This window comes from Orussus abietinus, unplaced genomic scaffold (genome assembly GCF_000612105.2).
Source record: "Orussus abietinus isolate OABI.00-Male unplaced genomic scaffold, Oabi_2.0 scaffold23, whole genome shotgun sequence".
NCBI lineage: Eukaryota > Metazoa > Arthropoda > Insecta > Hymenoptera > Orussidae > Orussus > Orussus abietinus.
In genome coordinates this window covers 296,681-309,815 of record NW_019394258.1, presented here as the reverse complement: position 1 = coordinate 309,815, position 13,135 = coordinate 296,681, and the positions used below count along the sequence as shown (strand labels likewise).

The 13,135-nt window shown below is 49.0% G+C and overlaps 1 protein-coding gene across 2 annotated transcripts in view; it reads right to left on the bottom strand.

Moving 5' to 3' along the window:
- Positions 1-12,674, bottom strand: part of LOC105696673 (protein tyrosine phosphatase type IVA 1) — a 32,944-nt gene extending 20,270 nt beyond the window's left edge. For both annotated transcript variants that reach the window (XM_012419317.2, XM_012419316.2), the window contains exon 1: positions 12,534-12,674. The gene's annotated coding sequence lies outside the window, so the exon portion shown is untranslated. The remainder of the gene's footprint in view (positions 1-12,533) is intronic.
- Between the last annotated feature and the right edge of the window lie 461 nt (positions 12,675-13,135).

The window sequence follows — 13,135 nt, the reverse complement described above, 5'->3', positions numbered from 1 at the left end:
GGTCGAAGATGAAAAAATCGATCTAAACCGTGCTTGTAACCTCCGTGCGTCGCTTTTGTCGCGATGACGATTATTCATGCGATGAGAATTTTTCAAAAGGTTCAAAGAAGCAAGACGCCTCTTCCTAACTTCTCTGTCTAACCTCCTCTGGACGTGTACACGTTACTACAGGGTGGGAAAAAAAAAATCATTTCCGTGCAAAGTTTCATCTTAAACTTTCGAAAGCTGTATGGAAACTTCTTCCCCCTCCGTAGAGCAATGCCCTCTCCATTTCTCTAAGCCCTATCGGAATCTCCCTTCGTCGCGCCTAGGTCAATTCGATTTGCCACGCTTTCGCCCTGCTCTCGATTGAGTCGGCCTTGCAAGCCTCGAATTTCAATCAAAGCTCCGATGACACCCACGGAGCCGCGCGTGGGGCTTGCAAAGCCGTAAAAGCGCGTCTGCGCCCACGAGAACTCCCACCGCGTTCCATTTTTCACGCATTTCATGCCCCATGACTCTCCACGACACGGGGAACTTCCCTTCCAAAACTTTGGAACCTGCCTAACCTAAAAGTAAGACCTTCGTTCCCATTCTCCTCATTAATTCCCACGAAGCCCTACTTTAAAGTTAACCAACGCACCTTGGCTATTTTCTCATTTAATTATTACCGACAATCAATAAAATAATGCGTCATAGAAAAAAAAAGAAATGCCACAAGACTCATAGACCCCAATTTCGACGGGGTTAGTGCCGGATAAACCGCGTATATAATTTATTTTTATAACACCTTGTATATCGCCGCGATTTGTAGAGGCATTTTTGTCCACCACTGTACACTGGCGGGCGTGAACGCCTTCCCATGATGCCCCGGCGGCACCGGACTAGTAGGATGAGCATTAATGTCCACCGCTGTACACTGGCGGCCATGAGTACCTTCCCATGATGCCCCGGCGGCACTACACTCGCAGGGAGTGCAGTAATGCCCGCCACTGTACGTAAGTGCTTGGCCTCAGAGAGCCGATATTCGGTATCGGCTATTCGTAGTACATATGTACATGTACCGACTAGTTTCCACCGACGAGCGGCATCGCTCGGTGCGTTTTCACCGGCAGTAACGAGAGCCCGTGAGCGGATAAGTTGAGCGTTCGCAAAATCGATGTGGTATGTAGGTCACCAGGTTAACTTTATACAGTGGGCGACGATAAGGCTGACAAAAGTAACGAGGTCACGCGGGGCCGGTGCCGTGCCACTGCCGGGATGTTTTTTAAGGCAACTGGACCAGTTTCCATCGCTAGGGTTTATTCTACGAATACTCCGTCGCTCTCGAATTTTTTTTATTTCCCAGGGTCGTCGGGTCAAACGATTCATTGGCCGGCAAATGTCCAGACAGTGCCGCCATTCATTGGCTCGGTCAATTCGCTACATCATCGTCGGAGGATTCCGAGAAACTGCGGTGTCGGTAAACTCAATATGGCGGGGGTCATCTATACGCCCTCTAGGGATTAATTCAAATATGTCCGTGCTGTATCAGTGCGCATCCCTAGTCTTCAAATCAGGTACCGGACGGGAAATAATCAAGACTGTATCTCGAATTCGGGGAACTCGCGACGATTGCACTAATTTCGGAGAGGCAAGTATTTCAAGCGCAACAAGATAAAGAACAAGAGTGAAATTTGTGCGAAGTAAAAAAAATTCAAACCGAATTCCCAACGTCATGCAAGGAGGTAACAATGACGGTGATATTGAATTCTATCGATACTTCGCGGTATTTCGCCTACTTGAAAGCTAGACTATTCTAGATTTATTAAAAGACAAAAAGAGAAGGAGTATGGAATTAAAAACAAACGTCGTTTTGGAGGGAACCGACAAACGCAAAGAAGCGACTTCGGTTGCGGACGGGTCGGCATAGTCCGGATAGTGAAATTTTAATTTCTTCGTTTTATTTCATTTCATTATCGTGAAAAATGCACTTAGCCGAAACTCTGTCGGGTTTCATGATATCGGTTCGCTCTGACACGGACGCCGGCATGGAAACGTGTGTATACTTCGAGATAAATTAAAAAGTAAGAGATAGGGTTATTTCCAGCAGTGCACGGATACGTCGCGTCCGAATTGGTTTTAACTAGTCTAAGAGGAACGACCAATTCGCGGGCAACTCGGCGCAAGTGAGATTTACGTCGGCCCCAGAGTGGCGGACTCCAAGTGCGAGGTCAACGAGCACTTTGGGCAGTCGTAGAGTCCGCATCGCCATCTAGGGAGTTAACGAGCGAAGCTCAAGCGAAGCCTCTTCCAGTCCGATCTCGCCGGAACCGGTTCGCAATCGAACGCCAAGTGTATTCTGGTCTGCGTTTCACGGACTCGGATCGATCCCACCGGGAGGAAGAAGAAGCCCTCTTCGAAGCGATCCCGGGAATAGGTTTCGACCCAATTACACTTAGGAAAGACTAAATTGCCGCAAAAACCCCGTCGGCGACAATTGCCCGTCCATCTTCATCATAAAAGGAAAAGGAAGAAGCAAAGGGGAAAAAAAAAAGAAGAAGAAGAAGAAAGAGACTCGGCGTTCAACTCTTTCCCACGAAGTTTTGAGGTTAAAGATCCCGCGAGGAGCGGTTAAGGGTTCCTTAACCCATATATAATGACTACTTTAACGAAACCTCGAAATTGGTCGCTTCTCCTTCTTAAATTTACTGACTTCTCGGCTCCTCGAGGGAACGCTCTCAGGGAGATGAGGAAACTCGAGTTTAGCGCCAAGTACATGTACGAGCGAGTATATAGGCGCGAGGCCTTATAAGCGCGGCATGGGCGTTAAACGTTTATCTATCCCAGTAATTATCTGCGAGGTTTAGCCTGGTTACATTTTGTCGAAGGACCGCGCCACGGTTTTTCTTCGGGTTAGGTGAGGTTAGGTTCCAGTCTGGAGGTCCGAGGCGTTCTGTACAAAGGACTCGCCGCCCGGTCGATCCCACTTTGACTCGGCCCCCTCGGCGCTTTGTCGCGACCAAGCCGAGACCGGTTCGCGTAGGTTAGGAGTGCATCGCCAAGGTCGGGCATTGGTACGGGGAAAGCGAACGACCGAAACCCGTCGGAGGGAGAAAGGGTCGTTTACACGTATCGGAGTCGCAAGGACGATACGGTGCACGCACCCACGCGCAGCCGAGCGCACACCTGCGCGCGCAGGCGCGCACAACGGAGAGAAATCATATCCGCGCGCAGGGGACCACCCTGGACGATCGTCCTTTTTTTCTCCGCGCGCCGTCTAGACCGGGGGCTCGTGTTTCCAGTCGCCGCCGCCGTCGACGCTGTTGTCGCGTTACCGTCTCTGCGGTATCTCCTTTCTGCGGTACCTCTATTTCCGTTTCTGCGTTGATTTTCATTTCGATTATAATCAAGACGACACTCGTACCTACTCAAAACCGCTAAAAACGGTATTTATTATTTATTCCACTCGTATGCTTACAGAATGACTTAATTCGTGTTAAGTAGGAAAGGAACAAAAGTTGGATTTAAAAAGTAAAATAAGACCAGAAACTGGCTTACTTAGGAAATCAGAGTTCAAAAGTAGGGCTAAAATGTTGAGTCGGGTCGTTTATGCGATGTCTCTGTCTTTGCGTTATCGTCCATCGGATGTGGTCGCCATTTTGAATATTCTCTGTTTCCGCGTTACCACCATTTTCACGTTATAGCGGTTGCCACGTTACCACCGTTTCCCGCGTTACGGCGTTACCCTCGTTGCCACCGTTGCCGGCGTTACCCCCGCCCGCCGGCGGCGGCAGCACCGGCAACGCCGCCGACTTCGCGCCAAGGTCGAAGACCTCCGATGCTCTGGCAATTCGGCGGGAACATCCCGCGGTACTCGTCTAGGGGAGCCGCGCCGCCTGTCGGGTCGCGTTCCCTCTCGCGAGCCGCATTATGCCGTGTCTCGAGAGCGCAATAAAAAAAAAAACCAAACCCACCGGGAACAAGACGTATTGTAAATCCGAACACTATCGTTGCATTAAGAGGACCATGAAAGTGGCATCCGAGGGATCAATTCGTAAAACTTTTCTCAAACCGGGTGTACCGAGTCGTTTTACCCCCCACAACGCCTGGAGGCTATAAAGAAGGTCCTGACCCCCAAGAAATTTAATTTTCTATTTAATAACAAATTTAAAAATATCTACATTTGGTATTTGGTACACCCTGCTCGGAAGAAACGATTCTTAGATCTCTTTGACGCCACTTTTGCACCGCCTTAACGTTAGGACGTTAACCCTTTCGGCCGCACACCGCAAATACCGAGGCTATAAGAAAGGTCCCGACACTCATGAGATTTTAATTTTTTTGTTTTTTCAACAAATAGAGGTTCACACGATTTGGCACGCCCAGTTCGGCGAAAAGATTGATAAACGAGACCTCTGACGTCATTTTCGCATCGCCTTAACGCCAGTACGTTAACCCTTTCGACCGAACGATTCGAAGAAGAGAAGGCAAAGTCGTCACGGAGTACGTCTCGGCGCGAGGAGGGGTCACGGGATCAAGAGATTCTCTCTCCGGAGTCCGATACGTCCGAAAACAACGTCGACCGACGAATACGAGCACGTAATATAATAATATATCGCGGGAGCATTCGAATTGTTTGGGGAATATCGCAACTCGTTTCTCAACTCGGCTGGCGCAACCCGACGCTTCCCCCTTACGATAGGAACAACACGGGGCGTATTAATATCGTACATATACGGCAGTGTTTTCAAACAGTCGTTCTGTCGGCTGCAAGACCGACAGATACAGACTGGCGTCGGTTTTCGGCCCTCGCAGAGTTCAATGTCAAGTGTGTCGCGTCTCTCGCCGACGGCGTGCGACACGGCCCTCCGGGGTGGCGATAACGTTATCGCCCAACGTTTTGCGAGTAAGACACAAATATTACACGTAAACCTACCCCGCAATCTTGCACGTGGTCGGGACGACGCACGCCGATACGAGACTCGATCGCGAGATTCGCAGCAGCCAATATATGTGCCCATAATTATGAAAGTGGTCTAAGTCAAAATTAGAAAAAAAAATGAGTTTATCAGTTATTTCACGCCACATTATTTTAAACTAAATTAATTCAATGTAATTTAGAAACAAAAAATATATGACTTAGACCACTTTCATAATTATGGGCACATATCGCAGTTTCATATTATCACCTTATTATGTTATATTAACGGTCGACGAATAATCTCGACTTTTCGATTCAAGATGGCGTCCCGCCCAGCGAATCGGCGCCATCTCGGGGTAAGGATCCCTACGGAGACTCTCGGATCGCATAAACGTCGGGCGGTCGTTAGCTGGCCAGTTAAAAGGAATCGTCAACGGCGGGATCGTTAAACGAGATCGTATAAGCGTCGACGGAGCCCCGGACTCGGTCCGGAACGCATTACGGGAGGCGCGTTCGCGGTCGGATCGCGTCATCGCTCGCTCCTCGGCCTCCCTTTTATTTCTTTTTCTAAGGGATACACGCGAAACGTTCATCGATCCCTGTTGCTAAAATTAGGCATCCCGGGGGATAGCGCCGCGCGCATTTAAGGCAGGGCTCGCATGACAGCTAAATATGATCGGCTCACGGGATTCCGTTTCAAAAGCGCAGGCCCTATCAGAGAGGACAGGGGAGGTCCGACCCTGCCCCTTGATAAGAAATCCCCCTCGAATCCAACACCTCTCTTGATAACTGCACGCAGAACGAGGACTCGGTCCATCGAACGACACAATCGGACCGCACTGGAAAACGTTCCAGCGAATTAACCAAATATCTCAGTTAAATGTAACAAAACACTAAAACCCGTCGCTATTTTCTGTGATATTCAAAGTGATCGACCAGAAGCCGTTAGCCAAATATTTGGATGTCCACGTAATAACCATATTCCAGGGTTGAACCGAAAATTGTATCGACTTACAATTAGTCGAAACCTCTCTATAAGCCTTTACAATCCCTTTATCCTGTACCGTTTATGTGCAAAAATAATTGAATTTCGGTTTATCCTCTCTAGCTTAGTCTCCGAGTCTCTTGGCTCCCATCGCCATCGCTATCATAGTTATCGTCGTTACTATCATCGTTATCGTTATCGATCCCTTTATCATGTATCGTTTATGTGCAAAAATAATTGAATTTCGGTATATCCTCTCTACCTTAGTCTCCGAGTCGCTTGGTCCCCGTCGTCATCGCCGTCATAGTTATCGTCGTTACTATCATCGTTATCGTTATCGATCCTTTATCATGTATCGTTTATGTGCAAAAATAATTGAATTTCGGTTTATCCTCTCTAGCTTAGTCTCAGAGTCTCTTGGCTCCCATCGCCATCGCTATCATAGTTATAGTCGTTACTATCAGCGTTATCGTTATCATGCGGCACATGTGGGTAACTCTAAACCACAGCGACCTAGGTCCGCCTCCACGTGGTCCAGACAGAAGACGCGATCCGGGCGTGCTGAATCCCACGATAGTCTCGCGTATTCTTCGCCAACTGGCCCAGCCGAGGCGGTAACTCAACTCCTCAACGTGGCAGAAATCGAGAGAGAGAGAGAGAGGGTGGACACAAAGAGGTGCCATCCAGGGTCGAGGTGTACAGGGGAAGAGGACACCGCGCACCAGAGTTCCATGTCCGACGTCCGATTCGTTCTCCTCGGCAGACTGAAATTCAGCACGTCTGCCTACCGAGGATACCGCGATAAGCGCTAGGTGCTCGTCTCCTCTCCTCCACGTGCCGAGATATGATGGTTTTGATTTTCGGCGAGAGGCTTAAGGTGAAGTGAAACCCCCTTCCAATCAGTCGATTCGAATACAATACTTTTTTTTTAAGGGTATTAGACCAAACTGTCCAAAACTTCGACACATCACTCCTGATCATCTAAGAATTGACCTGACGCATTCAAAATTTGGATTATTTAAAAAAATTCTTTAACTCGGCCCAGACCAGAACCAAAATGGCGTCGAGCTCTCATATTTCGATCGATATACAAGTATCGAAGGCTCTGATATGAGAATCGAAAGGGTCGGGACAATTTTACGACAATTTAGAACACTCTGGTAATCGATAAATTCACATTTGAACGGGATAAAGGCAAAAAAAGTGTTGTATGCGCTTCTATGCTAAAACGATGGGAATACGAGGTCTCGGAGTGAAAATTTAATTGACCTGAAAATCACAGATGACGCAGGGGGTCCCTCTGCAGTCAATTAGGCCCCCAGAAAGCACGAATCCAGAGGATTTCTGGAGTTTTACTTCGATTTCTTTATAATTACTGTACGAAAACGACAGGTGGAGTATGCCATTTGGTACAATACCCAATATAATTCGACACAGCTGTCGATATAAAAACGAACGTCGGCACCGTAGGCATTTAGAAAAATCTTCTTTATCGACATCGATCAAGTTCCTCGACGTGTTTCACTTCACCTTAAAACTCCCGAAATTCCATTTCGGACGTTATAGGACGTGGTAGCGTGGCGAAAAGGGAAACCCTCTCGTGTATACACACATTATCTCAGGTTTAATTGCTACATTTTCTCTTACTCTTCATCCCTGTGCGTCAGTATCGGGATAATTTGTCTTTTTCTTGACTTCGGTGCGTCACTCTCTCAATTGATTATCCAGACTCGAGGTGGAATGAAAATAAGAAGAGAAGTGTCACGCCCAGCGCATATTTCTTTCATTCTAATTTCAATTATACGAATCATATCGCGCGATTAACGTCAATCAGCGGCGTATCGACGTTGCCATTAAAGAAAATTGCATCCTTCATTTCCCTTCCGGCTAATCGACGTGCTCGAGGGTCGTATTACGCAAATTCCGAATTCCAATGACTCCGAGGAGAAGAGGCGCGCCGTTACCGGAGCGCCTATCATCCGTTTGTTATCACGGCAATGGACACCGCTCCTGACTTCCCGTACATCTGTACGGTCCGCGTGTTCCACGTTACGCAATGAGAGACGTGATTTACATAATCGTTTGTTGATCGTCGTCAATGTCAAACCCCGGCGTGTATGCACGTATACGTGTACTCGAGGGCACGCGCGTATAATTCGCGGATAAGTGCGGCTACATCCTCGGTGCACCTTAGAGTGTAAATAGCGCGACCATTGGCTGCAAGTCACTATTGGTAATCACTCGATGACTTGTCAATGGTGACTAAATTCAAATTCAGGTCATTTAACCCAGCCCTGCCCCCCCCCCAAAAAAAAAGACATTTGCACTTTTAGCAAAAACAGCATGGCCGATGTCTTGTCCATTCTGTGGGAATAATCGCACAAACAATAAAAATGTTTGCAATTATTTCGAATCGTAGGTATGTAACCATTTGAGACCTTCCCTCAGAATAAATGCCTGCTAAATTAGCAAATGAATTTGTTGCAACGGCCAAAAGACAATGGCGAAATCCGCGAAAATGGATTTTTTTTTTCTTTTTTTTGTGAGGACGTTCAGAACGAGATGCGTAAAACTCGCACGAAGGTAACGAGGATCCTCGGACCCGCGGCGTGCCCGAGAAACGCGTTGACGAGATTATGCAAATACGGTGGAGCGGAAAGAGATGGTATAACATTAATATCGAGGTGCACAATGGGCGTAGCGGGCTAAGACAAAGAGGCCGTTTACAAAACACCCGAGAAAAGACGATCGATTTTCACGCGATCGCGCAACGAAAACCCCGCCGACATTAATCGCGCTTTCCCTCGTCCCCTTGGGCGAGATAAAGGGGCAAGAGGGGGGGAAACAATGGCGGCGAAATTCGCGGGACGAAACTCGGCCCGTGTCCCCCTAACCGGAAACACCGACGACGCGAAACGCGATTCCGCTTCCGCGAGTGCAATCCGAGCCGTAATAAGTAATAATTTCGAGCGACGACGCGGTGCAAAATTTGACCTAACCTATATATCGGCACGCGCCGAAATTGGAGACTTCTCTGTCGGGCAAAGCCGCGCGGCGTCCCAGTGAGCGCGTCGCGTGTCACGCAAAGCGCGGCGCGTCGTCGATACAGAGCTAAACGGAATTGCGAATAAATTTCGTGCCTTCCTGAATATTTACCCCCTGTTTACTCAATTTCAACATATTTTCGCATGTATTCTACAACCACTGGGTTCAGATAGACATTGCAATACAATATGGCGGTAAAGCATTTTTTTGTCACAATCAGTATTTAAGTAATTAAAAATATAATGAAGGAGTAGGGATAAAAGAAGTACAACTATATCGGTTTAAATCGATGCAAAGGGGGTACGAAGGTTAACCCTCTAAATCACTTGCGCGGCAAGTCCGATTGGCTTCTTTATCCACGCGTGGACGTGCCGCACCCTGTGTAACGTCCGACGCGGTCAGTGGGACTGCGGCATAAGGAAGTCGTTTCGAAACGTTAAATATGGCGCTTACTTCTTCCTTGAGATAAGCCACGTGCGCGTGCGGGCGCTGAACATTTAAATGTTAATACCAAACAGGCTGACCGGTGTCGCGTTTCTCAGACTGTGAATATCAGAGATCCACGATTGCGCGAATAGGAAGGTGCCTCGTTGGCGCACGAGTCGCGCGCAGGTCGTGTCACGTGACTCACCCCACTGGCCAATTGAATCGCGCGCTGGGGGCGCCATCTTTGCGTAGGAGATTCAAAATGTTAAAAGTGCGCGTAGGGTACAAAAATTTCGATCGTAACAAGAGTAGGCTCTTGAGATCGGTAATCCATGTATCGACAAGTGGAATTAACGGTTTACCATAGACTTTCGAATGGTTTTCCATCATGGCCATGGAAAACACGAGGACACAGAACCTGCAATGGTCGCAAACTGGACCATTCCCTTGACATTCTTGTGAATTCAGCGAAAAGGAAAAAAGAACGACCAGAAGAGCTACCTTTTCTCTCTCTGTCTCCGTTACATAGCCTGCGGTCATTGCAAAAGAAAAACAGACGAGAAAAAGCTTTAAAAAAAGTCGGCTATTTTTTCTCTCTTTTCCAGTTCTATTATCACTCGTAGTCAAAATAGTATGGGACGATCATGCACCTTAAGTCTAGGACGAAAGTAAGGTATCGAAATCGGCGATCGTGTCCCCAGGATTGCATCGGTACAGCCGGATTCAATTTCGAGTGCGTAGTGTCGAGAGCAAGGGGAAAATCGCGCCGAGCGTCGGTCAGTCAGGCGTGGGGACCCCGAGAGGAGCGGGACGACCGCCGTGGGAGGACACGCCGGGGGAGCGAGAGGGACGGACGCTGCGAACCGTCGGAGGGAGAGAGAAGGCGACACGCGCCGGATGCGGGCGGGGACAGCAGGCGGGGGAAAGGGAGAGAGGAGCGTCGAACGCACTCGACGTAACGAAGCGGCCACGCGACTTCTCCGGGGAAAACCCCGCGAGGGGGACGCACGCTCCGTCTCCGTCGCTCGCGGCCACCCCGCGTCCGCCCCTCTCTCTCCACCACTGCCTCGTACATTGTACTCCACGCGCGCGGCGCGCCACCTAATGCCGAAAAAGCGCGTCGTTGACCCTTCCGAAGGTCAGCGCAAGAGTAGCCGGCCGGGTCGACGAAATTCCCCCTCCGGGCCGGATAAAGGCCCATCAATCTGCCGCGTCGTAACGGATACATTAATTGCCCGTGATTTATCGCCTTCCCGTGTTTTCCTCGACTTAAGTCCGGGCCCTTTAACCGCGGATGAGATTATTAGGAAAGTCGGTAGAGTCCCGCGCCAAGTAACCGCGGAGAATCTTAAAACGCTCCTAAGTATCAATTCCAAGAACTCTCGTTTTTTAAAACATTTATCTCCAAACTGGTCGCACCGAATCGTTTGAAACTTTATCACGTGAATATGGAGGCCCTAACAAAGATCCCGACACCCCTGAAATTCCTTTATTTTCCAATTTGTTTATAAACATTCTTACAAAAAAAAAAGAGTGTCTTCAGGGGTGTCAAGATCTAAGTCTCCACATTCACGTGGAAAAGTTTCAAACCATTGGCCACTTTCATCCCATCTAAACCGCGAATTCGGCGTCGACTAGGATATGATTTATCGGGTATGTCTTGACGGCAAAAATGTCCTTTTTTTATTACCCCTAGTTTAATTAGCCTACGAGAATTGCAAGTGCTCGTTTCGGATCGCCGGAGGGTATATCACGCGGAGGAGGCGCCTCGGCGCCGGAGGTCTTATCACGCGATGGGTCAAATGTCATCGAGGAGACATCCGCGAATCGGGGGCGGACGAGCTTAAGCGAGGAATAAAAATAGGAGTAGGAAGCGATCTCGACGCGAGCCGCGAACGAGAAGGCAAGTCGACCGCACTTTTCCCTGCGGACATTCTTCGGGCACAAAAAATTGGTCGAACGTAATAAATTTCTCTCGGTTCGACCCTAGAACCATGGCTGTTATATATCTACCAATAATTTTGAAAGTTCAATTCATGTATGTCTAATTTAACATTAAACGAAAACAACAAAATCGGGGATAAATTCATTTCTTCAGATATTCGAAAGAGACCACTTTCATGATTACGGGTATACATTAAAAAACATTAGACTGATAAGAAAATTATGACATATTGTGGTATGTAACAATAAATCTTGGTGACTTGGATTTAACAGAGAGGGTTCACAGTTTACCGGCCGAAATATATTCTAAAATGACCATGATTTACAACCGAAACGGTTGAGTTGATTTAATTGACCGAAGAAAACGAGCCTGATCAAGTGGAATTACGTTGCGTCGGGCAAACCGTAATCCGAAATTAAGCGAACGCAGTGAAACGATTTTCCTCAATGAACGGAATTTTTTTTTCTTTCTCTCTCTACCCGATAGAGGCTCCATGATTGGCCGATCGAGTCGATTGGCCGCAGGAAACGCGGCTAACTTCGTTGCGCAGGTTGGCCGGGGACAATGGACAGTCCGGCGGTCACGAGGTGGGCGGCGATCGCGGTCCAAGGGAAAGGACCAACGGGAGAGTGCATTCCCATGGAGCGGCGCTCGGGAACGCGGACGTTTACATCGGAACGAGGTGAAACGGGAAAGAGAGAGAAACGGAGTAGGAGCGACCCGCGTGGGGTGGAAAGAGACGAACGGATGGAGAGAAGGCCAGAAAAGGAAGATGAAAGACGCGACGAGCCTAGAATGAGAAGGCGAGATGCGAAGCATTGAAATACAGGGAAAATGGAGGAAGATCTCGCGGAAACGCGCGTATGAAATAAAAATCTACGGTGCGGAAATCGAGGGAACGGGGAGATAGGAAGACCTAACCTAACAATGCGAGCGAGGTGGAAGTAAGTGAAAGAAAACGGGAGAAATGGTTATCGCGGGTGAGACGGGATGTGCCGTTCGAGGGAGGCGCTGGGTATCGGGAGAAAGAGAGAGAGGGAGAGATGCCGATGGAGACGGAGCGAGCAAGACGGAGACGCCTCGGCCAGTCGATCGGCCCGATACGCGAAGGCCTGCCATAGAAGGCACGCGATTGGCTCGTCCAGTCGATCCCTGGCTCTCGAGAGTACGCCTAATTTCGGTACGGGGAGTCACGGTGACAGAGCGGGACGGCAAGCATGCCGAAAACCGCGTAAATAATAGAAACTTACCGGAATCGCCATACACATTGAATATGGAAGGAACGGTGGGGCGTTCGTTGTTAAAAACGGAGCTCCGAAGCGACGAGGAAACACCGACCGAGCCGCGTACACCCACACACTACCGCTGCCTGTGGACAACTGGCGAACATGGCGGAGGCACTCCGCTCGGCCGCGAAGGCAGCGCCGCCCTATTGGTCGACGGGCGCGGTGCGCGCGCAATTCAAACTCTCCCCACCCACTACGCCCCGTTCCGCGGTACACAATACGCAGAGATGAGTTGGGAGCTTGCTCATGGGCAGGCTCGCGCGATCGCATCCTGTGCTGCCTCCTGGTTTCGTACGTTAGCTTTCACCGTTTTTTGCCCCCAATGGCGGCGCAACGAATTTCTGGTAGGAGCTCGCGCATTCCCGATAGCGATGCCATTTACTAGTCGCCATTGGCAGCTCACGTCCTCGTGATGGTAATACCATGCGGCAGTTGACGGTGGTGGCTTGCCTACGCTTACCGACACTGCTCGCTTTTGATGGTAAGGGAAAAACACTCGTGGCGCCCTCTTTGACTTTACCCTTCACTTACCTTATTTATTTTATTCGCAAATGTTATTACATACC